Source organism: Nycticebus coucang, chromosome 7 (genome assembly GCF_027406575.1).
Source record: "Nycticebus coucang isolate mNycCou1 chromosome 7, mNycCou1.pri, whole genome shotgun sequence".
Taxonomy (NCBI): domain Eukaryota; kingdom Metazoa; phylum Chordata; class Mammalia; order Primates; family Lorisidae; genus Nycticebus; species Nycticebus coucang.
The window spans coordinates 27,685,649-27,702,487 of NC_069786.1; the positions used below are offsets into that span (position 1 = coordinate 27,685,649).

Consider the following 16,839-nt stretch of genomic DNA (forward strand, 5'->3'; position numbering starts at 1 on the left):
TAACTGAATGTGACAGATGATGTTATTTTGCAGAAACTAAATTGATGTCATTGAGTTTTATGTCCAAACAAAATAGCTATGTCTATTTACAACTGTCCATATCCTGTATTTCCTTTTTTTTTTTTTTTTTTTGAGACAGGGTCTCACTCTGTTACCTGGGCTAGAGTGCAGTGGTATCATCATAGCTTACTGCAACCTCAAACTCCTCAGCTTACGTGATCCTCTCGGCTCAGCCTCCTGAGTAGCTGGGACTTGAGGAGTGTGTCATTATGACCAGCTAATTTTTCTATCATTTATAAAGACAGGGTCTTGCTATGTTCAGGTTGGTCTTGAAGTCCTGGGCTCAAGTGAGCCTTCACCTCCCAAAGTGCTAGGATTATAGGCATAAGTCACATACCCTGATTTATTTTCGTAGAAGTGAGGACTTGAGTTCAGCTAAACAAAATAATGGCTAAAACTTACGTGACTATTTTCCCTCTTCAGTAACAGAAGGATTAAAGGTAGACAGTCCATGGCTGGAGAAGCCAAGAATGTCAGAGTCACACCTTTGCAGTCTTCTTGTCCTTTCCCACCTGGATGATTACAAAATAGCTGTTATAGTTCCAGATTTGGCATCACTGTTTGATGCAGGAAGAAAGCAAGAGGGCATGTGTCAACTGAGTCGAACCTATTTTAAAGAGTCTTCCTAGAATCATCACTATTGATTTCTACTAATGCCGCATTGGCCACACTTTGTCATATAACCACCACTAGATGAAATGGAGATTGGGAAAGGAGAGTTTTAACTAACCACATAGACCCTCACATCCACAGGGTGTGTTAGTTTGGGGAAATGGGAGAAGGGATTTTTGGAAATCATTAACATGCTCTCCCACAGCCAAGGTCAATTTTAATGAGGGGAGATTTGGAAACTCTACAGCTATCTCTATCAGATAAAGATAAAGTCAGCTCTGAGTAGCCGGGCGTTGTGGCGGGCGCCTGTAGTCCCAGCTACTCAGGAGGCTGAGGCAGGAGAATCACCTAGGCCCAGGAGTTGGAAGTTGCTGTGAGCTGTGTGACGCCACGGCACTCTACCGAGGGCCATAAAGTGAAACTCAGTCTCTACAAAAAAAAAAAAAAGTCAGCTCTGAGGAGTTACTAAAATTTGTATGAAATACTATCTAATGATGTCTATAATCAAGAAGAGAAAAATTCTTCATTTCCTATTTATTATCATAATGCAGATTAAAAATTTAAAAAGCTAAAATAATTAATTTCCTTATGGGTATGATGTCCTGCATGCATGTACATGCCAGGTGATGTCTTAAATTACTCTGCTTTTTCTAGTCCACCTACTGTACAAACTCAGAATTCCACAATAAAACATATTCAGTGTGGGTGTATTGGGAAGGACTTCTGATGTAACCCTAAATCCATACACAAATGCCTGATTTTAAAGTAGTACTCCAGATGATCCAGAATATACTTACAGTAATATTTTTTGGATTTTAGTTTGAATAAAGGCTCAACACTTAATAATTAAAAAAGAGAATTATGAGTCCCTTAAGACAAGAGTTTGCAAATCACTGCCTATAGTCCAAATCAGGGCCACAAATTATTTTCATAAATATTTACTGGAACACTATATTCATTTACACAGTGTCTATGGCTGCTTTTGTGGTACAAGAATGGAACTGATAATAAAACCTGTGAAGTCTAAAATACCACCTGAAAAGTTTGCCAACTCTGCCTTAGAATATATCCATAAATCTCCTTTTAAGAACTAATGATCTGGGGGGCCGTGCCTATGGCTCAATAGGCAGAGCGCCGGCCCCATATACCAAGGGTGGCGGTTCAAACCCGGTCCCGGCCAAACTGCAATAACAAAAAAATAGCCGGGTGTTGTGGCGGGTGCCTGTAGTCCCAGCTACTCGGGAGGCTGAGGCAAGAGAATCACCTAAGCCCAGGAGTTGGAGGTTGCTGTGAGCTTTGTGATGCCACGGCACACTACCGAGGTTGATAAAGGGAAACTCCGTCTCTACAAAAAACAAAACAAAACAAAACAAAACACTAATGACCTGAAGAAAGTTTCTGATACAATCCCAAAAGGTTGTGACTTTGGTTTGAAAAATAAAACCTTTCTATCATGACAGGATAAAGAAATATGTAGATTTATTAGAGGAGTGAACACAGAGCCCATATCAATGGGATCTCATTTTTATTTTATTTAATTTTTTATTTTTGAGGCAGAATCTTGCTTTGCTGACCAGGCTAGGGTGCCATGGCCTCAGCCTAGCTCACAGCAACCTCAAAATCCTGAGCTCAAGCAATCCTCCTGCCTCAGTATCCTGAGTAGCTGGGGACTACCAGCACATCCACCACCTGGCTAATTTTTCTACTTTTAGTAGAGAGCGGGTCTTGCTTTACTCAGGCTAGAATAAGATCTACTTTTTTTTTTTTTGGTAGACAGAGTATCATTCTGTCACCCTGGGTAGAGTGCTGTGGTGTCATAGCTCAAAATCCTGGGTTTGAGTGATCTTCTTGCCTCAGCCTCCCGAGTAGGTAGGGCTATAGGCACCTGCGACAATACCCAGCTAGTTTTTCTAATTTTTGTAGAGACAGGGTCTCACTTTGCTGGTCTCAAATACCTGACCTCATGCAATCCACCTGCCTCAGGCTCCCAAAGTGCTAGGACTACAGGTGTGAGCTACTGAACCAGCCTAAAAAAGGATCTAATCTAATAGAAAAAATTCAAAGTCCAATTCTTGAGTAGAAAAACTAAATTATTAAAAGTTCAATATTGACGTTGTGGCGGGCACCTGTAGTCCCAGCTACTCGGGAGGCTGAGGCAGGAGAATCGCCTAAGCCCAGGAGTTGGAGGTTGCTGTGAGCTGTGTGAGGCCACGGCACTCTACCAAGGGCAATAAAGTGAAACTCTGTCTCTACAAAAAAAAAAAAAAAAAAAAGTTCAATATTGAACAGTATTGAACTGTATTGAGCCTGTGGCTCAGTGGGTAGGGCGCCAGCCCCATATACCGAGGGTGGAGGGTTCGAACCTGGCCCCGGCCAACAAAAAAATAGCTGGGCGTTGTGGTGGGCACCTGTAGTCCTAGCTACTCGGGAGGCTGAGGCAAGAGAATCACCTAAGCCCAGGAGTTGGAGGTTGCTATGAGCTGTGACATCACAACACTCTACCAAGGGCGATAAAGTGAGACTCTGTCTCCTAAAAAAAAAAAAAAAAAAAAAAAGTTCAGTATTGAGGCTCGGTGCTTGTAGCACAGTGGTTACGGCACCAGCCACATGCACTGAGGCAGGCAGTTTCCAACCCAGCCCAGGCCAGCTAAACAATGACAACTGCAACAAGAAAATAGCCAGGTATTGTGGCAGGCGCCTGTAGTCCCAGCCACTTGGGAGGCTGAGGCAAAAGAATTGCATAAACTGAAGAGTTTGAGGTTGCTGTGAGTTGTGAGGCCACTGCACTCTACTGAGAGCGACATAGTGAGACCCTGTCTCAAAAAAAAAAAAAAGTACAGGAATGAGAAAAATGCAAAATAACTGTGGAAAAACCCATCAGATCTCATATATGGAAAGAGCTACAATGTCGGAGAGATCACTGGTCAGAACAAAAGTAGTCTCAAATAGAGTCTTGTGTTTTTCTTCCCATGGCCAAATACTGAAATCTTACTCTTTCAAAAGCATGTTATCAACATTCTTTATAAATATCACTTAAACTACAGCTCAATTATAAGTGAACAACATGGAATATTAAGCAATGTAATATTTTTTTGTGACATTTTTATCATCATCTTGTGACTTAAAATATTTAAAGAAAATCTATTGTCTAACTTTGTATGTCCCTCTTTTAAGAATATAAATTGCACATCTATAAAAAAACGTAAAAATTGAGGTGTGAAAGTCAGCAAACTCCAGTTTGTATGTGCTCACCCTTGTTCTTTCTTGGGTGCAGCTTAGTAAATAAGTCTTTCTTTAAACCTTGAGTTTGTGATTTTATTTCCTACAATATGGTCCATATTTTAAAAACCTGTGAATTTTAGTTGATGGCATTCTTAATATGTTATCCATTAAATGTATGCTTTAAAAAATGAATGCTGGGCGGCACCTGTGGCTCAGTGAGTAGGGCACCAGCCCCATATGCCGAGGGTGGCGGGTTCAAACCCAGCCCCAGCCAAACTGCAACCAAAAAATAGCCGGGCGTTGTGGCGGGCGCCTGTAGTCCCAGCTGCTCAGGAGGCTGAGGCAAGAGAATCGCATAAGCCCAAGCGTTAGAGGTTGCTGTGAGCCGTGTGATGCCATGGCACTCTACCCGAGGGCAGTACAGTGAGACTCTGTCTCTACAAAAAAAAAAAAAAAAAAAAAAACAAAACGAATGCTATTTAGGCTGTTTATAAAAAACATTGAATATCTGATCTATATGCAATTATGCTTACACATTCATAGATCTCTAGAAAGAGAGTTAAAGGAATGAACCCTGAGGTTGCTTCTAGGAAGGGGATTGGGGTCTAGAAGACCAGGTGACAGCGTGAAGAGAAATCTTTCACTGTATACTCTTTAGTGCCTTTTTACTATTGGTCCATGTACATTCGAGCGTATAAATGAAAAATATCTTTTAAAACTCTCTTCTCCAGAATCATTTTCAAACCTAGTTATACTCCATTTTGAAATCACAATGTCAACAGAGTCACAATCTGAACATGAAACAACCAACCAATGCACCTGTGAGAAGCTAAAGGCTCAACAAGTTCACCCAACACAATGTGATTAGGTTTTCATCACTTAAGGGAAATACTTTAACTACTTAGGTACAGGAAAGTCAGCCTTTTTACATAAAAATCCAAGGAAAAATGATCAGTAAAGGAAGTGACAAAAGAAAAGTGCTTTTTTTTTTTTTTTTTTAAGAAGTGGGAGAGAAGAATATGTGCAAAAGGATGCAACAAAATCTGTAGTACAGAGTTGGGTACCCTTAACATTGGAAAGCAAGAATCAAAAAATCAAAGATAAAACTAAAAATAGGCATGTAAATGTGGAGGGCAACTGGACATATCCTAAGAACTGTATCCTGCTATAGTTCTCCAGAGATATCAAATGCAAGGAAAGAACCACTTCTGCAACATAAGTACACAATGATCCTAAGTATGTATGTCTTATGTATATTTGGGGGGGGGTGGCAAAGTAAGAGAAAGGATTATATGGTACTTTGAACATCATTCTTGATCTAGGGCTATAAAGCAGCAGAATACTAAATCATACTGAAAGCACAGCAAGCAGGGCATTTCCAGAGTATAGCAGAGCACGGACACCGGAAGCCTGTTATATCCCTCATACGTAATCAAAGTACCACAGTTACCAATGGAGACAATCGTTACTTTTAGCATCCTTCCACTCTCCCCTTCCAAAATAACTTAAATTAGAATTGGTTCTTGGCCGAAAAAAATTTAAAAAGATTTCTGGTTAAAGAGAAGTTTGAAGGAGGAGCAGAACTACATGAGTATATTCAAATGCCATCTTTAACTAGAAATCTTTCTTGTTTCTTCAACAGAGAACATCTCTCTCCTTATAAGGACATCAGTCATTGGTTTGAGGGTCCTCTCAATCTTAACTTGATTATTTCTACAAAGATCCTATTTCCAAATAAAGTCACATCTCAGGTACTGGGGGTTAGGACTTCCACATCTTTTTTCAGGAGACACAATTTAAGCTACTACATAAAAAGGATTTCTAGACTTGGGGCACCAGGCACAGTGTAGGGGAGGGGGACATAAACTGAAAATACAGGAAACATGTAAGATTTAGAAATGAAATGTTAAAAATCTCTAGGCTTCCTTCCTTAACTTAGAAAATAATGGCAGCTAGGCTTATACTTTACAGGCAAAAGTATGAAAGTATCTTCTCTAAGGATTCAGATCAGCCCGCAATAAAAGACCTAAATATACTGTAATACTACCAAGAGTTCCTCTAAGACAATAGCTGAGCCAAATAACCCATAGCAAAAACCCCATTAATGACCTCTCAACCCCATTCAGTCAGAGTGCCTCTGATCATCTTTTTACTGTCCTTCTCTTAAACAGAAGCAGATAGAGAGGGATCACTAGACATTTAATAACAGCTAATAATATGAAAGACAGAGTTCAAAACTCAGAAAAAAAGACAAGTTGGAGAAAACAGTGATGATTTAAAGAGAAAAGAACTTAGGAAAAGCTGTCATTAATACCTTCAGGACAAAAGTCTCACCCAAGAAGTAAAAATAGAATGCTAGTAAAAGGAAATACTCAGAGAACAAAAAAGAGCTCTTTGAAATTTCAATGTAATAGCAGAAACTAAAAGGTCAATAGAAGAATTGAAAGATAGAGTTGAAAATTCTCACAAAAGAGAGCAAAAAAACAACCTGAAAAACAGGATAAAGAGACAGCAACATTAGAAGACTAATCCGACACTTAGAGATCTAAAAATAGATCTGCCATTCAACTCTGTAATCCCTTTGCTGGGCATATACCCAGAAGACCAAAAATCACATCATAACAAAGATATTTGTACTAGAATGTTTATTGCAGCCCAATTCATAATTGCTAGGTCATGGAAGAAGCCCAAGTGCCCATCGATCCACAAATGGATTAATAAATTGTGGTATATGTACACCATGGAATATTATGCAGCCTTAAAGAAAGATGGAGACTTTATCTCTTTCATGTTTACATGGATGGAGCTGGAACATATTCTTCTTAGTAAAGTGTCTCAAGAATGGAAGAAAAAGTACCCAACGTACTCAGCCCTACTATGAAACTAATTTAGGGTTTTCACATGAAAGCTATAACCCAGTTACAACCTAAGAATAGGGGGAAGGGGGAAAGGGAGAGGAGGGTGGGGGGAGGTTAGTAGAGGGAAGGGGATTGGTGGGATTACACCAGCGGTGCATCTTACAAGGGTATATGTGAAACTTGGTAAACGGTCTGTGAAGTTGGTGAATGATGCCCCATGATTATATCAATGTACACAGCTATGATTTAATAAAAAAAAAAAATAGAAGACTAATCCAAGACATCTAGTATCTAAACAATGTAGAAGGAAAGAAAACAGAAACTAGGGGAGAATATACATAAGACTAACAGTAATAATTCCAAAACTAAAGGAAATGAGTTTCCATAATGAACAGAGCCAATCAGTATCCAGCATAAAGTCTGAAAATATCCCAAACCCCAAAGACACCCCTGGGAAATTTCAGAACAATGAGAACAAAAAAGAGATTTTAAAAGCTTCCAAGAAGAGGGCGGCGCCTGTGGCTCAAAGGAGTAAGGCACTGGCCCCATATACTGGAGGTGGTGGGTTCAAACCCAGCCCCGGCCAAAAAAATGCAAAAAAAAGCTTCCAGGAAGAGATTTCATACAAAAGATCTTCTATTATACAAAAAACTTCATTAAAATGATCAAGTATCAGAATAAGAATTTAAGAAGCTTAGAAAAACATGGAGCATATAAATTCAATGGATTTGAGAAGGAATTCATGTAGCTAGAAGATAGTTAGAGCAACACATATAAATTCTGAAAAAAAATTATTTGCAGCCTAGGATTTTACACTTAGCAAGTTATCAGGCAAATGTTAAAATAGGATAAAAACATTTTAAGGCATTCAAACTCTCTATTTCTTTTCTTTCTTTCCTTTTTTTTTTTTTATTAGAGACAGAGTCTCACTTTGTCACCTTTGGTAGAGTGTCATGGCATCACAGCTCAGAGAACCCTCCAGCTCTTGGGCTTAGGTGATTTTCTTGCCTCAGCCTCCCGAGTACCTGGGACTATAGGCACCTGCCACAAGGCCCAGCTACTTTTTTGTTGTTGTTGTTGTAGTTTGGCCAGGGCTAGGTTTGAACCCGCCACCCTTGGTATATGGGACCAGCGCCCTACTCACTGAGCCACAGGCACCACCTGCAAGCTATTTCTTCCATACAACCTAAGCTTCCTGAAATTCAAGACAAGAGATGTTAAAAAAAAAAAAAAAGTACCTTGCTTCCCATGGTACTCCTCTTGGGAAGCTGTGCACTAATGTTAGTGCCTAGTCAGAGCTGTCATTGTACAAGGTAGCAATTAAGTTTGCAGACTCATCCTAGAAAAAGTACTACAATACCTCATTGCTGAATATCACTACAGTCACCAGGTGGCCAAGGGGAATATGTTGAAGGTGACTATAGTGATATTCATCAATGAGTTATGCAGCACTTTTTCTAGGATGCATTCGCAAACTTAATTGTCCAACCATGTCCAACTTTCCCCAACTGGAAAAACAAAAACTTGTAACATAAGCACATTGTTTTCAAATATGGAAAGTTAAAGAGAGAAAAGTTGGAAGAGACTAGCAGATAACTTTTAATAATAAACATTATATAGCTACTGACTCTAAACTATATATATATGAAAATCTAATAAAAATAAAATTAACAATAAAATCAAGAAAACTCTACTGTCTAAAAATAAAACAAGTTACAATTTAAATAAATGAAAGATCTAGAAAGATTCATCTCTTGATTAAGAAAGTCACAGTTAAAAAAAAATAAAAAAAAGATAAAAAAAAAGAAAGTCACAGTTTCTGAATAATATGAAGATCACAAGAAGTACCTTTTTTCCCTACATTCAACTTGAGAAATCTGAATCAAGGACAATAATGAGCAATAATTCCACAGAGAGTTCAATTCATTTCAGTTAAACAATGTTTACTGAGTTTTAATATTTTATAAACTATTCAGATAAAAAGATAAAAACATACTAAAATGCAGAGCTCTACAGCATATAGACTTGGTCCAGAATAAGTGTATGAACATTTATTCAAATAGAGGAAAAATCATCAGATAAATAAGAGATTATCTTATTCCAAAGGGCATAAATAAGACCAACAGGCAAAACTTTTACTTGAAGATAGAAAAAATTCAGCTCAATACTAGAGTTTTCTGAGTATAAGAATGACCCAAATTAGGCCAGGCACAGTGGCTCACACCTATAATCCTAGCTCTAGGAGTCTGAGGTAGGTGAATTGCTTGAGTTCCTGAGTTCGAGACCAGCCTGAGCAAAAGCAAGACCCCATTTCTACTAGAAATAGAAAAACTGAGCTAAGTTTTTCTTGTGAGTACGAAAAACCTTACCTTTCTGAGTTGGAGGGTGCCATCACACCACAGCACTCTACCCTGGGTGACAGCCTGAGACTGTCTTAAAAACAAACAAACAAAAAAAAAAAAACAGAGACTGACTCCAAATTCAATATTTACTAGAAAGTGATAATAATCCAAACAATGTTGCATTTGCATCAAGTAGATATATGGATTAATAAAATATAATACATTTGAGAAATAAATTCCCCCATATATGGTCAAATGATTTTGGACAAAGATGCCAAAGTAATCTGATGCTGAAATGAGTCTTTTCAATAAATGGTGATAGAAAATTGGATTTCCATATGCAAAAACAAAACAAAACCTTAATTCAGACCTCATACCATATACAAAATTTAAGTAGAAATGTCCCACAAATCTATGTATAAAACCATTTCCATCCTTTTTGTTGATCAAGCTTCTGCCCAAATCTTTTCCATTTTAATAAGTGATTGCTTTCTCATTATTAAATTATAAAAGTTGTAGGTGGGCATGGTGGCTCACTCCTGTATTGCTGGAAAAAATAAAAGAAAAAATATCTCTGTGACCTTGGGTTAGGCTTTTGCTTATATAAAACAAATATGAAAAACTGATAAATTGGATTTCATCAAAATTAACATCTGCTCTCTGAAAGATAGTTTAAAGACAAGCCACAGGCTGCGAGAAAATATAATAGGTGATAAAGAACTTGTACACAGAATATATAAACAACTTTCATAACTTTTATTTCTTTGGAGACAGAGTTTTACTTTGTTGCCCTCAGTAAAATGCTGTGGCCTCCTACCTCACAGCAACTTCCAACTCTTGGGCTCAGGAGATCCTCTTGCCTTAGCCTCTTGAGTAGCTGGGACTACAGGCACCTGACACGATGCCTGGTTAGTTTTTCTATTTTTAGTAGAGATGGGGTCTCGCTCTTGCTTAGGTTGGTCTGCAACTCCTGAGACCAGGTGATCCAACTGCCTTGGCCTCCTAGAATGCTAGGACTACAGGAGTGAGCCACCATGTCCACCCACAACTTTTATAATTTAATAATGAGAAAGCAATCACTTATTAAAATAAAAAAGATTTGGGCAGAAGCTTGACCAACAAAAAGGACAGATAGCCACTAAGCACAAGAAAATGTGGTCAATATCATTAGTCATCTGAAAAATGCAAATTAAAGCCAAAATGAGACACCATTACATACCTAGTAGAATTAAAATTAAAAGGGATTATAATGCCAAATGGTGGCAAGGATGGAGAGTGCTTGTACCCTTTATATATTTGCTGGTAGTAATGAAAAATATATACCAAATTTAAAAAGTAGTATTTTTTAATAAAATTAAACATAGATTTACCACACATCCTAGCAATCCCACTCATAAGTATTTACATAACAGAAATAAAAATATGTCCACATGAAGATCTACATGTGAATGTTTTCAGTGACATTATTCATAATCATTAAAAACTCTCAACAATCCAATGTCCATCAATGGGTTAATGGACATACAAATTTTAGTACATCACACAATGGAATTACTCAGCACTAAAAAGGAATGACACAAGAAGCAATACAGATCAATCTAAAAAGCTTTATGTCAGTGAGAGAAGCTAGACACAAATCCTGTATATTATATGATTCTATTTATATGGTAGTCTGGAAAACTACAGGGACGGAAATCAGCTCAATTGTTGCCATGAGTTAGAGGTCAAGGGAACAAATTAACTACAAAGAAGTCTGAGGGAACTTCCTGTTATGAAAGTCTTCTTATCTTGATTTTGATGGTGGTGACACAATTGTATCAATTTGTCAAAACGCATCAAGTGGTACAATTAGAAACAGTGAATTTCACTGCATATAAATTATACCTCTATAAACCTATCTTTTTTTTTTTTTTTTTTTGAGACAGAGTCTCACTATGTCACCCTCTGTAGAGTACTATGACGCCACAGCTCACAGCAACCTCAAACAATTTTGGGCTTTAAGCGATTCCCTTACCTCAGCCTCCCAAGTAGCTGGGAGTACAGGCACCCACCACAACGCCTGGCTATTTTTCTGTTGCATTTGTCAATTGATGTTTAGCTGGCTCAGACGGGGTTCAAACCCACCACCCTATAAACCTATCTTTAAAAAGGATTTAAATAAATAAATCAGGCTTGGTGCCCGTAGCTCAGTGGGTAGGGCGCCGACCACCTACACTGAGGCTGGTGGGTTCAAACCCAGCCCGGGCCTGCTAAATGACAACTACAACAACAAAAATAAAATAGCCAGGTGTTGTGGCAGGCACCTGTAGTTGCAGCTACTTGGGAGGCTGAGGCAAGAGAATTGCTTAAGCCCAAGTGTTTGAGAAGGTTGTGAGCTGTGATGCTGTGGCACTCTACTAAGGGCGTCATAGTGAGACTCTGTCTCAAAAAAATAAATAAATAAAATGGGCGGCACCTGTGGCTCAGTGAGTAGGATGCCAGCCCCACATACCGAGAGTGGTGGGTTGAAACCCGGCCCAGGCCCACCTGCAACAAAAAAATAGCCGGGCGTTGTGGCAGGCCCCTATAGTCCCAGCTATTCAGGAGGCTGAGGCAAGAGAATCACCTAAGCCCAAGAGCTGGAGGTGCTGTGAGCTGTGACGCCACAGCACTCTACTGAGGGTTACAAAGTGAGACTCTGTCTCTAAAAATAATAAATAAATAAATAAATCATTCCTGTACTAGAGATAAAGCTGTCAAAATAAATTATTGAATTTATAAAAGTCAATTATGTTCTACGTACACAAGTAATTTTTAATATGAGATAGTCTTCTTGCCTTGAGAATTAAAAAAGTAACAAGATAACCAGATATCACTTGGCACCCATTAGTATGGTTACTACCAAAAATCAGATAATAATGTGTTGGTGAGGATGAGGAGAAATTGGAACCTGTGTACTGTTAGTGGGAATGAAAAATGGTACAGCTGCTATGGAAAACAGTATGGCAGTTCCTCAAAAAATTAAAAATAAAATTACTATATGAATCACCAATTCTACTTCTGTATATATACTAAAAAAAAAAAGTGAATGTAAAGTCTTGAGACATTTGTATACCCGTGTTCGTAACAGCATTATTCATAATATCTAAACTCAAGTGTCCATAGACAGATGAATGGATAAGCAAAATGTAATACATACATACAAAGGCTGCAGGTGTAAATTAGGACAGAACTAGGATCTAACAATAGAGACAATTAGACTGCATGTCCTAAAGCATTGGAGCACGAACATACTCCACGAGGTAAAATGTTGATCAATTACAATGGCACATCTGGAAACATAGGGCCAACAGTGAATATTTAAGGGAACAGAGTTTCCTTATAGTTCAAGTATCAAAGTCAAAGCCTGTTACTCTTTATACTTCCATTATCACCATCTACCTGCAATCAAACCTGAGACAACAGAAGTTAATTTTTATAAATCTAGATTTACTATCATCAATTGTTTTGCCCCTGAATATAAAGTGTAACTTCACAGATCAATCAGTTTAGATGGTAGAATATAAATTAACACAAGCCTCAGTATCCATAAAGAAGCTGAATAAGAAAACCACAAATTAAATGCATTCTTAAAATCAAACGACACATGGGATTTTTGTAAATGAAAACCTAATTTCTCAGGGCGGCGCCTGTGGCTCAGCGGGTAGGGCGCCGGTCCCGTATGCCGGAGGTGGCGGGTTCAAACCCAGCCCCGGCCAAAAAAAAAAAAAAAAAAAAAAAAAAACCTAATTTCTTACTTATTTACATCACCACTTAATATCTGATTATGTGTATTTTCCTTGGCAATAGCTCCTTAAACCTAAGTCTTAGGCAAATGCACTAACAGAAAATGTATGCATACAATTTTCATAACAGTATTATTCATAATAGACTAAACAACACAAATGTTCTTCAACACTAGAATGGATAAATAAATTGTGGCATTTTTTTTGAGACAGAGTCTCACTTTATCGCCATTGGTAGAGTACCGTGGCATCACAGCTCACAGCAGCCTCCAACTCCTGGGCTTAGGTGATTCTCTTGCCTCAGCCTCCCAAGTAGCTGAGGCTACAGGTGCCCACCACAACACCTAGCTATTTTTTTGTTGCAGTTTGGCTGGGGCCAGGTTTGAACCCACCACCCTTGGTATATGGGGCTGGCACCCTACCTACTGAGCCACAGCAGCTGCCCAATTGTGGCATATTCTTAAAATAGAATTCTACTAGGCAACAGAGCAAGAAACTGTCTAGAAAAACAAACAAACAAAAAAAGCCAGGTGCAGTGGCTAAGGCCTGTAATCCTAACACTCTGGGAGGTTGAGGTGGGTGGATTGATTGAGCTCAGGAGTTTAAGACCAGCCTGAACAAGAGCGAGACCCCATCTCCACTAAAAATACTAAAATTAGCCTGGTGCTGTGGTGGGCAGCTATAGTCCCAGCTACTTGGGAAGCTGAGGCAAGAGGATCACTTGAGTCCAGGAGTTTGAGGTTTCTGTGAGGTATGATGCCACAGCACTCTAACCAGAGCACCGGAGTGAGACTCTTGCCTCAAAATAAAAAAACAAAAAACCCTAACCAAAACAGAATTTTATACTGCAATGAGAACGAACAATCTACAACTACACAACTTGGCAGGATACATTTCACTAACATAATGTCAGTGAAGGAAGCCAAACACAAATGAGTGCATAACATATGATTCTATTTGGTATAATGCTCAGAAAAGAAAAAGAAAAAACTATCCAATGATGTTCAAATTGAGAATAGTAGTTGGTAGAGTAGGGAATACTGACTGGAGGGTGCACACCCTAAACTTTCTGAGTTTGGGCAAGATACATTTGTCAGTCTACATGCTGGCCATACAGGAGTGCTCCCTTTGTAAAAAATTCACAGAGCTGTTCACTTAAGTTCAGGGCACTTCCTATGTGGGTGTTTTATTAATACTTTAGTAAAAAGTTTACTTAAAAAATCAGTAAGGGGAAGTGGCTCCCGCGCTGGTACTCCAGTGTTTGTGTTTTGGTTCGTGAAGCCTGGAGCTAGCCTGAGGGGAAGAGGCAGAGGAGAGAGGAGGAGGAAGAATTAGTTGGAACTCGAGCGCGGGCGGCAGCGGAGGAGGAGATAAGAGGAAGGCAGAGTGGCAGGAGGCGGAGACGGATCCCGACAGGGGCGGCACCACCGCACGAACCCCGCACGGTCCAGTGTGAGGGGAACGGCGAGGAGGAGACGCCTCCGCTGCCACCGCAACAGACTGACTCCAGGCTTTCAGGCCCCCACGCTGGGCCTTGCTGTCAGCAAGCTTCAGCTCCGCAACTCAGTTTGCTGCGGCCTCAGATTTCTTTACCTCCAGAAAGAAAAAAATTGACCCCTAGCATCCTGGAAGATTATTTAAGAATCTGAAATTAAGGACTTATTTCAAATTTCGACATGGCTAATCGAGGTGCAACAAGACCCAATGGACCGAATACTGGAAATAAAATATGCCAGTACTTCTCGGAGAGTCTGCTGTTGGTAAATCATGCCTAGTGCTTCGTTTTGTGAAAGGCCAATTTCATGAATTTCAAGAAAGTACCCTTGGGGCTGCTTTTCTAACCCAAGCTGTGTGTCTTGATGATACTACAGTAAAATTTGAAATATGGGGCGGCGCCTGTGGCTCAGTGAGTAGGGCACCAGCCCCATATGCCGAGGGTGGCAGGTTCAAACCCAGCCCCGGCCAAACTGCAACAACAAAAAAAAAAATAGCCGGGCGTTGTGGCAGGCACCTGTAGCCCCAGCTGCTCAGGAGGCTGAGGCAAGAGAATCGCATAAGCCCAAGAGTTAGAGGTTGCTGTGAGCCGTGTGACGCCACAGCACTCTACCCGAGGGCGGTACAGTGAGACTCTGTCTCTACAAAAAAAAAAAAAAAAAAAAAATTTGAAATATGGGATACAGCTGGTCAAGAACGATACCATAGCCTAGCACCAATGTACTACAGAGGAGCACAAGCAGCCATAGTTGTATATGATATCACAAACGAGGAGTCCTTTGCAAGAGCAAAAAATTGGGTTAAAGAGCTTCAGAGACAAGCAAGTCCTAACATTGTAATAGCTTTATCAGGAAACAAGGCTGACCTAGCAAATAAAAGAGCTGTAGATTTCCAGGAAGCACAATCCTATGCAGATGATAACAGTTTGTTATTCATGGAGACATCTGCCAAAACATCAATGAATGTGAACGAAATAGTCATGGCAATAGCTAAAAAGTTGCCAAAGAATGAACCACAGAATCCAGAAGCGAATTCTGCCAGAGGAAGAGTAGATCTTACTGAACCCACACAACCAACCAGGAGTCAGTGTTGTAGTAACTACATCTCCAGTTTGAACTAGCTGGGATTTTCTTCTGCTTTCTGAATGTTAATAACAGTGGAATTGGAGCATTTAACAAGCCCAGTATGACTTCCAAAAAGAAGAGACTTACAAGAGTCAAGTTCCTAACAGAATTATTTTAAGTGTTTTGAACTTAATTTTTAGTAACATGCATATGTCCCTCTGACTAATATTTCAGCAATAGAAAGGGAAAATGAGAACTGTATGTACACTTGTTTCATTGGAAAGTTGGGGGAATCATTCCTCATCACTAGGGATATGGACAAATGATTACCCAGCCAGTTTCTCCACATTGGTAAAGTAGTTACCTATGAAAAAGATATGCAACTTGGGCAGCACCTGTGGCTCAGTTGGTAGGGTGCCGGACCCCATATACCGAGGGTGGCGGGTTCAAACCCGGCCCCGGCCAAACTGCAACAAAAAAATAGCCAGGTGTTGTGGCGGGCACCTGTAGTCCCAGCTGCTTGGGAGGCTGAGGCAAGAGAATTGCTTAAGCCCAGGAGTTGGAGGTTGCAGTGAGCTGTGTGATGCCATGGCACTCTACCTAGGGCCATAAAGTGAAACTCTGTCTCTACAAAAAAAAAAAAAAGAAAGAAAAAGATATGCAACTTATTAATTTGAGATTTTTAAAAGTTTATTTTTTAGAACCAGATTCTAAAGATATTTATGCTTAGCTACAGTATTCAGGCAAATCATAATTTCTCCTGGTATTTTAGGTGTACATTCTATATTTTACTAAATTAACCACACTAAAACTGTCCCCATCTCCTGAGGGAAAAAATGAACATTAGGGCATCTAAAATAATAGCCAGTCTTGCCATTTTTTTAACTGGGGTATAAAAGTCAAATGTAACCCCATCTTAGAGATATGAAAACTGATAAATGCATCTTTTTGTTGTTGTTGCAGTTTGGCCGGGGCTGGGTTTGAACCCACCACCCTCGGTATATGGGGCCGGCGCCCTACTTGCTGAGCTAGAGGTGCCGCCTCCGTGATAAATGCATCTTAATGGGTAGTGTTCCCCTTCACATGTGTGAGCTCTTCAACAAAAATGAAACAAACCAGGTATCTGTGATTTCTATGTAATCACTGCGGGCCATTACATAGGTTTTGTTGTTTGGGGGCAGGGAGGGAGCTTTGGTTCCCTTTTGACATAATTTAGTCAATGCACTAACAATTATGTATATTCAAACCTGATTATTTTAAATTCCATCTTCAACTGTACTGTAAATAGGGTACTCTATTGTAGTCTCCATATATGTTTTACTTTTCTGTAATATTTAAGAGTTGCTTAAAAGTATATAAAATGTACAGTTACTAAATTAAAACAGCTAATTCTTTCCCTCTTTGGACAGAAGGGGCTTCAGTT

The 16,839-nt window shown here is 39.4% G+C and overlaps 1 protein-coding gene and 1 pseudogene across 4 annotated transcripts in view; one reads left to right on the forward strand and one right to left on the reverse strand.

Annotated features, from left to right (window-relative positions):
* ZRANB3 (zinc finger RANBP2-type containing 3) overlaps positions 1-16,839 on the reverse strand; it is a 368,725-nt gene that overhangs the window by 246,641 nt on the left and 105,245 nt on the right. The gene's annotated exons all lie outside the window — the stretch shown is intronic.
* Positions 14,184-15,548, forward strand: LOC128589913 (ras-related protein Rab-5A-like; annotated as a pseudogene). The gene is made up of 2 exons (XR_008381158.1): positions 14,184-14,730; positions 15,016-15,548. The product of XR_008381158.1 is annotated as a ras-related protein Rab-5A-like (transcript).